The sequence below is a fragment of the Teleopsis dalmanni genome, chromosome X, assembly GCF_002237135.1.
Source record: "Teleopsis dalmanni isolate 2A chromosome X, ASM223713v2, whole genome shotgun sequence".
NCBI lineage: Eukaryota > Metazoa > Arthropoda > Insecta > Diptera > Diopsidae > Teleopsis > Teleopsis dalmanni.
The window spans coordinates 98,699,122-98,709,738 of NC_051848.1; the positions used below are offsets into that span (position 1 = coordinate 98,699,122).

The 10,617-nt window shown below is 30.2% G+C and overlaps 2 long non-coding RNA genes across 3 annotated transcripts; both read left to right on the forward strand.

Moving 5' to 3' along the window:
• The first annotated feature begins 4,279 nt into the window (after positions 1-4,279).
• LOC119662460 lies at positions 4,280-5,495 on the forward strand. Its single transcript, XR_005250782.1, has 3 exons — positions 4,280-4,488; positions 5,054-5,239; positions 5,359-5,495. It is a non-coding gene; the product is annotated as an uncharacterized LOC119662460 (long non-coding RNA).
• A 29-nt stretch (positions 5,496-5,524) lies between these two features.
• On the forward strand, positions 5,525-6,657 carry LOC119690154. Of its 2 annotated transcripts, none has more exons than XR_005253566.1 (4): positions 5,525-5,610; positions 5,686-5,878; positions 5,940-6,026; positions 6,103-6,657. It is a non-coding gene; the product is annotated as an uncharacterized LOC119690154 (long non-coding RNA). The 2 variants fall into 2 exon arrangements; XR_005253565.1 differs by having other exon boundaries at positions 5,944-6,026.
• The last annotated feature ends 3,960 nt before the right edge of the window (positions 6,658-10,617 follow it).

A 10,617-nucleotide genomic window follows, 5' to 3' on the forward strand; every position in this document is an offset into this window, starting at 1 on the left:
CTAACGAAATTGTTGCTCGGAAAGCATAATCACATCAACGGTATGGGAAAAGACAGTAACCCTTAAATAAGGTAATATCCTCTATTAACCTCTAAATTGGTAATAGAGGTGACACTACAATTAAAGTATTCATCTCAATTGTGAAGTCGTCTTAAAATAATATTGGAGATATACTAGCCAACCTACATTAGTAATAAGAAACTGTGGTATAAAGCCTGCACTTGTCACACGATACGCGAACCTGACATTGACGTAGAGGGGTGCATATTTAAATTCATAGAAAGTAGATAAGGAGTAAGACCAGTGAACACATGTCAAAGACATATAATAAAAGAAGATAAATTATAATTTTGGAATTTTATTAAGAGCTCAATTTCTATTAGATATAAAAGCATTTAACAACATTTAAGAGCTTACATTTCTATAGTTGTTCGATACTCTGTACCACTAGATCCATTCAAAAAGTCATTTATCTAACCTTTTTAGTCAGTTCATAATTCTACAAAGCCAATAGTTCAGTTCGTGGTTCCATTAGATAAAATAAAAAATGGAACGCATTAAGTAATACAATCAGAAATTATTTTTTTTTTAAATTTAATTAATTTTATTACTCAATTTAATTACTTGATTATTTATTAGCCCCACTTCCTTATTTTTTAAAATCTTCTAATTTTTCCTTTTAACAATGAATTTTATAACTGACACTATACTGGACAAAATACTGGGAAATTTAAGAGACACTCATTAATGTCGTTCTACTACTCAGAAAGTACACTTTAAAAATGTTTCGAAATATTGGTGTTACATTTTGTGAGGTATTTCAACGTCAGTAATAGCGTATTATTTTGTTAATAATATTCAAGTTTCGATTATTTTTATCATAAACATCAAATAGTTTTCTAATTTGGGAAGGTTCAACTGCAACGAAACATAGTGGTCCTATATAGTAGTCCCATATTGGATGAGGCAAACGACCAAAGAATGGAGCCTAGTGTTCTAGAAGAGTATGTAAATCCATTTCATAATGGTTTAAAAGTTTTGCTTTCTTGACGTTCATGTAAAATACAGGATGTATAATGTGGATACTAAACTGTGAAATTGCGTTAACCCAAATTGTGCAGCAACATATAAGTCTACGTTTGAGACAAAACAATTCTATCTATTTTATTTCATTACAACCTTTATATATAGGTTTCTTCAATGGTATAATTAAAGTAAGCATGCTATTTATTTTCAAGACATAAGTTTCTAATATCTCTAATGTTTGAATTTTAAAGATCAGAAAATTCTGAATATTCGTGTGTATATCTATTGTATATGTTTAGCATATTATTTTATATTAAAAATGGTTTCATAGTTTTTTTTAAATCTTCATTTCAATAATGAACAAATCAACAAATTCTGCATGCATGGCGATCAGTTATAATAGTTATATTCCCGTTTGAGTAATGTATATCTTTAGTGTATGAGGATTGAACGCATCTGCTGCCCTTTTCGGGAACGTAACTTATTATACTCTGTTATAATCAACAAAGGGACTTATATTTGGACTGTTAGGTTAGTAAATTATAGACAAATTAATTGAACTCTCAGGTTAAGTGCGCAAAGAACTATTCGCTTACAGATGTCTCTAGTTAGTGATATTTCAAATAGGTCATTATGTGTTTAAGTCCTGCATAATGCGTAACCATAACCATAACAGATACTTTGATTTATTAACTTAAAAATTGATAGCTAAGTAAAGATATTATTTTTAACAACCAATATCTATTTTGAGGAGAATATCATAGAAGAATTTAAAAACTGAATAACTATCTATAAGAATAAAAATCTAAGTTAATGAACATTCAATTAATTCATTTTCCTTATGTCATTTTAATAGTTTATTGTAATATTAAGAGTAGTTGTGCTAGAAACTATGTAAATATGCATTTTTTTCACTCAGAACTATTAAGAGTTCAGTTTAAGTTCTAAAAAGACTATATGCAATATCAATCTATAATTTTATTTTGCTATATAAGAGATTAAAAGCGAACCAGCCAACCAAGTTACTCAACTAATAGCGCAGATAGCCCTTAAGCAATTTCGTTAAAAATCTCAAACACTGAAAAAAATTGTCTTAAAATATGATTTTTAAACGAAATAAAAAATTCCAAGTAAAAAATAAAAATTTTAAATATTTTTTTTTTAGTTAAATAAAATAAATTAATAATTCATTCAATCACATCACTTTTGCCTCATAAATTTCCAAACTAATTTCCCGATTATTTCATAATAGCAACAAATCGATTGCAGTGTATTTCTGCATTGATTTTGCGCATTGCGTACTCTGATTTTGCATGTAAAAACTAGAGCGGAACGAACAGACGTTACTCAGGACGTTATAAGTAGCCGAATTACAGAGAAATAGAGAAAACGTGTGCACGATGTTTTGTACAGGACAATTGAAGGACTCTCATACTTTAGCACAAAGTTATGAAGAACTTAACGAATCCAAATAACGAATCCACTTGCCGCTCTGCAGTTTCGAAGTACGAAGTGTGGTGAGTTCCTTCAAGAGACTCGTGTCGTTATCCTTTTCGTTATTCAACATGACATAGAGGATACTGTAATTTCGCAGCGAATTGAAATTTTTATTTAGAAAACTGGTTCAGTGTGCAATGTGCAGATACTCCGAATATATTTAGGAGACTCGCTTCCTTGACTTGTGCGAAACACGACTGCCTTCAAAGACGTAAATTTTAGTTTCTTTTTTCGTTTTCCAAAATTTTATCTTTGCCTTTACTATATTTGATATGTTATTTTTTATCGCTGATAATATTTTTAATGAACTTATTATATTAATTTTTAATATATAAAATTATTTATTATCATTTATAACTATTTCAATATCACAGTTTAATTTTGAAAATAGCATTAAAAACTAATAATAAAAATAATAAATATCTACAAAAAAATTAAAGTAAAAAATAATTTTTATTTATTATTTTGTTGTATTTTGTTGTATTTTGTTGTATTGTATGATAAGTCACTTACCAAGGGTAAGCATTATATACCTGTAGTACTTAAAACGACGATCTTCTACATTTCATAGCTGAGGCAGATCCCTTACTCATTTCTCCAAGAATTATATTTGGATATAATAATAATGTCCGATAGAAAGTAATCACGCCTATAAATACGCAATTATTTATTATTTAAATTATATTAAACATGTATACAACATTTATATTTGGATATGTCGAATGATGTCCGATGAGAGTAATTACGCCTATAAATATGCAATTATATTGAAAAATACGACACCCAAATAAATTTTTTAAAATCCATAAATAGATGCAAATAATAATTTGGAGTTAGCGAAGGAAATTCAATTCATTTTCTTGGATACGCAATTAGTCAGGTTGTGACCTACCTATCTTTAACTGTTATTTTGACTTTTAATAAGAATCAGTTATAACATCTGTTAAAAATTTATACAAATAATAATTTTTTCTTCCTTCACAACTATAATACCACAAAAGAGCTTTTCTGATATTTCTAACTGATTTGAATGCTAATCTAATTACGTATTCTTTATTTTTATTTGATACAAAGGCAATATCAAAGGTGATTTGTCATATCAAGCACTTGAATGATTATTCGACCTAAGTCTGTATTCTAAAATCCATGCTTAATTTACGTTATATATATTACCAAAAAAAAAATATATACCTATAATAGGGGTACTCATCTAAACTGCTTGATAAATGAAGTATCAAATTTTGTGTGAAAAATAGTTTACACAAATTTGATAAATTTACACAAAAATTTTACCGAATTAATTAATATTGTATGAATTTTTTTATTGTAAATACAGAGTTACATTCCAGCTGATCAACTTGATATTACATCGATATTGGCTAAAAAATTACGCTGCTAAATAGTGTTATTATACAGCAGTTTGATAAATTTACACAAACATTTCATTAGGTGCGTTCATATGAACGTATGTATGCGTAAATGCAAAATATTATACATTTGATAAGTTTATATGCTTATATGAGTAACCCTAACTTTCCATTTTATTTTATTAATATTCCTATGGGAAGCAATCAAGTTTAAGCACATAGAGAAGCCAATTAATAGATATTTTTAAAGACATTAATCAGAATATATCTGTCTCTTTCGGCACTTGATATCTCAATATCTCAATGATACCAGAAAGTAGGCGTATGACAATATTCGAAAAAATCTTTTAAATTAAATAAAAATATTTTCATTTAAAAGAAAAAATTCCTAGAGTCAATAGCTCAAAATTCTCCAGATATATTTTTGGATTTTTCAATTTTTTTTCAAAATTTTACATATTTTTTTGGTTAATCTTACGGTATGAGGTACTTTGTTAGTTTGGCACGCTTGGGTGGAAGCATCTTGAAAACCCAAATGTCAACTGTTGGAACTGGAGTGATGACTGATTATGTAAAAGACGAATTTACTGCAGAGCGAGTAAGTTCAGAAAATTATACAAATAAAAGATTTATTGAAATATACAAAGTGGCCGCTTTAATTTCTGTTAGAGCAAAGACCATCTACTAAAGGGCAAAGGGAACTACTAAAATTTAGAATAAATGAGTAAATTTCGTAAATAAATTTCGTATATAAATTTCGTATATATGTAAAATTAATATTTATGAATTTAGAAAATGGCAAGTAGGGAATATATCTATCTGAAATTGGACGCTTAATATATTATAGAACCTTTTATTAATTTTATTGCTTAGTTATAATAACATGTACCAATATTTATTTTATTTTTAATGGTTGTATATTTTCGCAGTTTTTTTTGCAACATGAACATTATATAAAATAAAAAGATTTTCTTTCAGTTTAAGATATTACTGGTACCCGTAGATGCAATTAAAAAGTCGTATATGTTACCTGTGTATATTTATCCAAAAAAATTTTAAAAATTAATTTTTTCCTTGAAAATTTTTAAAAATTTAATTGAATTTTTTTTTGAAGTTAAATGCTAAGACTGATCATTTCATATAACTTCTGTGATTTGAAATAGAACAAGAAGACCACTACCATCATGGCCGAAACACTATTTAAAAAAGTGTCTACTAAATTATTTTAATCTGAAGATTGAGTGCGTCCCGCAAATAAAACCACCTGTCCAATATCATTCAAGCGTTATCAAAGTGAGACAGGTATGATATCGGAAAGGAAATTGCTTGAAATTGTGCGCTCTTTATAGGTATACTTTTTCATATTTAAAGCAAAAATAAAAAAATTATCTTTATTTAAATAATATATAAATATATAATATATAAATTCTGAATACCCATGCATATGATAATATGTGATCTCTCTTAGGTTGACAGATTTGCATGTTTCTACAACACTTCATGGGTCCCAGCAACTATTAGAAATTGAAATGAACAAAACGATCGGGGATGTGTTTATTACAGTATAATTTAATAAATATTATCATAGTTTTAGTAAATATTATTTATTAGCATATATAATATATGCATATGTATAGACATATATATGTACGTAAGTTGTATATAGTAAAAGTATGATAATATTTATGAAAATACAAATGCATGGGTATATACGATGTAGGTATGGTTCGAGAATGCAGTATTTATTAATAATTTTGTTCAAATTTTAATAATTACTAATTATCATCCCTTAAAGTAAACTTGTTAATACATCAAGTTCTCGTTCTCCAAAAAAATCCACTAAAAATCTATACACTATGGCAGGACGAAATAAACAGGCACATCAACCCACTAAGTAGACAACTGATAGTAAGTTAATGAGTAAGACCCAATCATAACTTATTAAACAAAGATAAATCAAATGAGCTAATATGGCTTAAATACTAGAAGTAAGTATATTGTTTATAAATATCTCACAGGAACTATATTGTATGTTTTAAATATATGGAGAAAGTTGAATCTCTTTGTCATCTATTAATAAGACAAGAGGAGACAAGAATGTGACGCCGATGCAGGGAAATTGGCAAATTCATGATTGTGAGTACTTTATTATATATTAATTATAAACTGCTCTGATATTAACTCATCTTACTTCTTCTTGTTATAACCAAAGGAAATTATTCAATCACACCTCTGGAACGCAAAACTCCAAAGTTTCTACTAATTACAGCTATGTAGACATGAATTTCCATAAAAAAAAATAAAATGAGAAAACTTGCACATTATCCAGAATCCAACACAATATTCCAACAAATTATTAAACGGCGTTGACTTGGTTCTTCAAACTATAAGCCCATTGGACACTACAAAATGTGGACTCTAAGCAAAAAATCTTTTGTACAGATCAAATTATTTACCCATGCATGAGATATTGCATTGAGTACAGGAGGAGTTAGAGATTGACTTCCTTAAAACTGATAATTTCCATAATAGAGGGAGAAAGATACAATTTATTTTGATAATTAGAACTCTTGCAAAGTCTTTACTCTTTAGGATAAAAGATTTCAGATGCTATTTATTTTATGGATCAACTGCTCTGATGTCTTTCAGCATGTCTCTTTCAGTCTCTTAATGGAAATTAAACGAAAACTGCATGGTTTGTGATTGTATAAAATCAATATAAGAATTTTTGTGAAGAAAGCAATTTAAAAGTATACAACTAAAATACATATTTTTGGATTTTTACACCACTGGAAACATAAATATTTTGTTTTATTTTATTATTAACCCAATTATTACTAATTTAATTAGTTTTAAAGAACATATAATTATATTCTATAACAACTAATAGTCGTAACAACTAAACCTGACCACTACCGCTGGCACACAGATTCCACAAATATGGAGCAGCGTTCATACTCTTAAACCTTAAACGGTACAACCCAACAACTCAAAAAAGCGAATATACGTCAATCAAGAAACAATGATTTCTGTATTCTGAACTGATATTCAGAACTATCAGAAAAGTTGAAATGATGATGATTATAACGGATAGTCAGACAGCAATTATAGCTTCAAACCTTACATTGCCGAACTGTCTACTGGTTTAGAAACTGGTTTAGTCAATATCTTCCAAATCTTGATATTAAGAATCAGATGACAATATAAGAGATAAGGTAGAGTAAAGTTCTAACAATGGACGTAGTGTCACAGTCTTCTAATGTTCTAGCCCACAAATCTATAATACATACACATAACCTTAGTCGTTAGCTAAAACATGGCTAGTTATTACCATTGTCCATACTATTGTTCTATTAATATCACTTTAAGAATATATTGGGAAGACTCAACGATATGTAGACATCTGTATGCAATCTGGCCACTTTCCGATAAAAGGAAATCGAAAACTGTCATTGAGATGTCCCGCAAGGACATTGGTCTTTTGGTAGGGTTGACTACAGGACACTACAAGCTAGGGAACCATGCTAGAAGACTAGGTCTTCCTTTCAACCAAATCTGTCGTAGCTGTGGGGAGGACGATGAGAGCGCATCTCATCTGTTGTGTTTTTGTCCAGCTCATGCACGTCGGCAATTTAGTACTCTAGGGGCCCCCTTCCTTGAGGACCTGGACCAGTTACAGGATCGGGCTTTAAATAGCATTTTATGCTTCGCAAAAGGTTCTAGGTGGTTTTAAACCCTGAGGTTTTTATTATTTATATACGGCATCACAATGGGCCAATAGGCCTAAGTGAATCCACTAGGGATCACCGGTATAACCTAACCTAACCTAAGAATATATTGGCAACTTATTGGTATTTCTTGAATGCTTAAAGCTGAACCAGCAAAGTCACTATACCATATATACTTCTTTCGCTTCGCAAGTGCTTGTCTAACATAAATAATAAACAAGCAAAATCTCACATTCCATTAGCAGTAAAAATAATCGCTGAAATTATAATTAAAATTTTAAAATGCATAAAATACACATTTATGTTTACTTAAGGATAAGCGTTGCCACATGTAATTTTGTTTGCTTCTTAATCGCGCCAGGATATGAGCGCATTAACACCTACATAAGCGTAATATAAATTTAATGCGAAGAACTATTAAACACAATGGATAGACTTTAAAGTGTGAAGCATATGAAATTATGATGCATCATTACAGCATCAACACGCGCTAATCCTTGTACATCAACTAATTACGGGAATATGAAAGGACTTTCGTAAGAAAACATCCAGACACACTAACCAGCACCAGCACCAGCACCCGCAACACGACCAACCTGCCTCCAGAAGCGCCAAGAAATTAAAATGTACAACGTTTGCAGTAATGTTAAAACCACAATACGTGCACAAGGACAACGGAGCAGTAGGAGCAGTAGGAGCAGGAGCAGTAGGAGGGCATTGAGTACAGGAGCAGCTGCAGCAGTAACTTCTTACTGGCAACTTCCTTCGCAACGCACAGCACAGCACAGCACAGCTAAAACTGTAATGAAGTAAACCGACAGGACTAAATGCGACAAACAGTGTGCACAATGATAAACGCAGGATTACTTGCAACGTGGCTTCTCGCTAAAGAAAATGTATAAATAACTGCTGATATGACATTTTTATGCGCAAGGATGTGCGAACGAATGAGCAAGCATTTAACTTAAAGGGTTAATTTTGCAGCGCATATATAATATCAGCACACTTTTTTATTTTTATTTGCTTTAAGTCCTCTTTTATTCTTGTTTTCAGTTTCAGTATCATTTTATACCGTATCCTTTTTATTATTCTTCTTTTCTCTTTTTCTCTTTTTTTTTGTTTTCTTTGTTTTTTTTTGTTTTTTTTGTTTTTTTTTATCCCACACTTTTATTTGTATTGTAATTTAATGAAAAATTGCGGTTTTATGTATTTAACTCAAAAATTTATTTTAATCAGCCTTACACAGAGCTATATATATATATATCCTGCCATTGTGTCCTTCTTGCGTCCTTACGTGTGCTTGACTGTACGTCTTGCTTTTTGGGATTTTGCAGAAATTCATTACACAGAATTATCCTGCTGCATGATGGCTATTTACCAAAGTTACATAAATAATTTTACTGCTCATGCAGCAATAAAAACAATAAAATATTTAACACATTTTTATGCTCCCATTGTCAAATGGAACCCATAAAAAATGCAATGAAAAACAAAAGGATCTGGGTGTAAGTGACCAAATTATGGACAGCCGTGAGGACTGGAAAGAGGAAAGAATCACTTGTTATGATGTAAGAAGCCGTATATTTCTATCACTTTAAATGAATTGTCCAAAGGACATTGGTTTCTAGTATATGAAAATTTAATGGCGAACATATCTAGGAATCTTCAGCTAACTTTAATCTTTGACTGTTTTTGCCGATGCCAATGCCCAAGCCCAAACATCTAGAAATGTCTAGAAATGTGTTGAAATGTAGTGCCTTACTACTAAATATTAAGCAACGCAAGGTGTTTCTCTATGGGGCTTTTAAACCAACGAATTTTGAAAGGTCGAGTTAGTAAGTGAGCTGACCAGAAGTAGTTCTGAAATGGACATAAATGCGGCCGACAGCTTAATACTACCACCTATGTGAAGTTTTAGCAAAGCTTGAAATGCTTTCTAAAGAAATTTAAAGCTGAATAGGATCCTTTAGAAAGTGAGTATTTGATAACATTAAATGTCAATCCCAAAGTGTTAGATTCAGTCAACACAGTGTTAGATTGAGAGACATTTTGATAGCCAAGTATTCCTAGATGAAAAATTGATTGAAAATTAAGAGAATGAGGAAAAAAAGAAAAATAAAAAAGAAAGAAGTAGAAGAGCAAGACGAAGAATAAATGTAAGAATAAAAAACTCGAAGAAAAAACAAAGAATAAAAAAAGGAGAAAAACAAAGATGAATTTTAATGCCAGTCAAAATATTATAAGAACCCAAATACGTCCTTCCATTCAGAACGCGTTTAAAAACTGAATCGATATCTATTCTAGTTACAATATTATATTAATAAGACCGTTGCGAAACAAATTGAACAGTTTAAACAAATTTTGGGTTATTAATTAAAGCAGTTTAAGGGAACTAAACTGGTTTAAACGTGATTTTTCATATATCAGATTTGATTTAATATCTTCCAATTTTATTAATCATTTTTATTTATTTTTAGAATTATTTATATTATTTTTATTATTTAGTTATAGTTCATCTACCGAGCCCTGAAGAGGTGTCGTGATTAATATGATCACACCGTGGGAAGTATGGTCTTTTGAAATTTACCTCTTTAAAATGGCACCTCTATGATTTGAATATCGTCGGACATTCTCACAATAAGACCTACCTAGCAAAGCACCTGTATGTTGATTCATTGAACAATGTCAATATCAATTCTGCGGATTCCACAGTTTTTGGCAAGTCATAGAGTACGAAAGATTTTAAGAACATTTCTTTCGAATACCTCTAGTACTGAGGTGTTCTCATTCTATAATATGATCATTTAAATACGTTTAACACTTATAGAGTGTTAGTTTTGTCAATTGATTAACTGTTCTTCACACCTATCACCTGCTGAAGCTATATTGGCCGTTATTAGCTATTGGTTATGGATAGAAAATTTATCGTCAAATTTGTAGAAAAAAAGTAATATGTCGTCTGATCTCCAGGATGACATCATTGATGTCATTAATGTCAT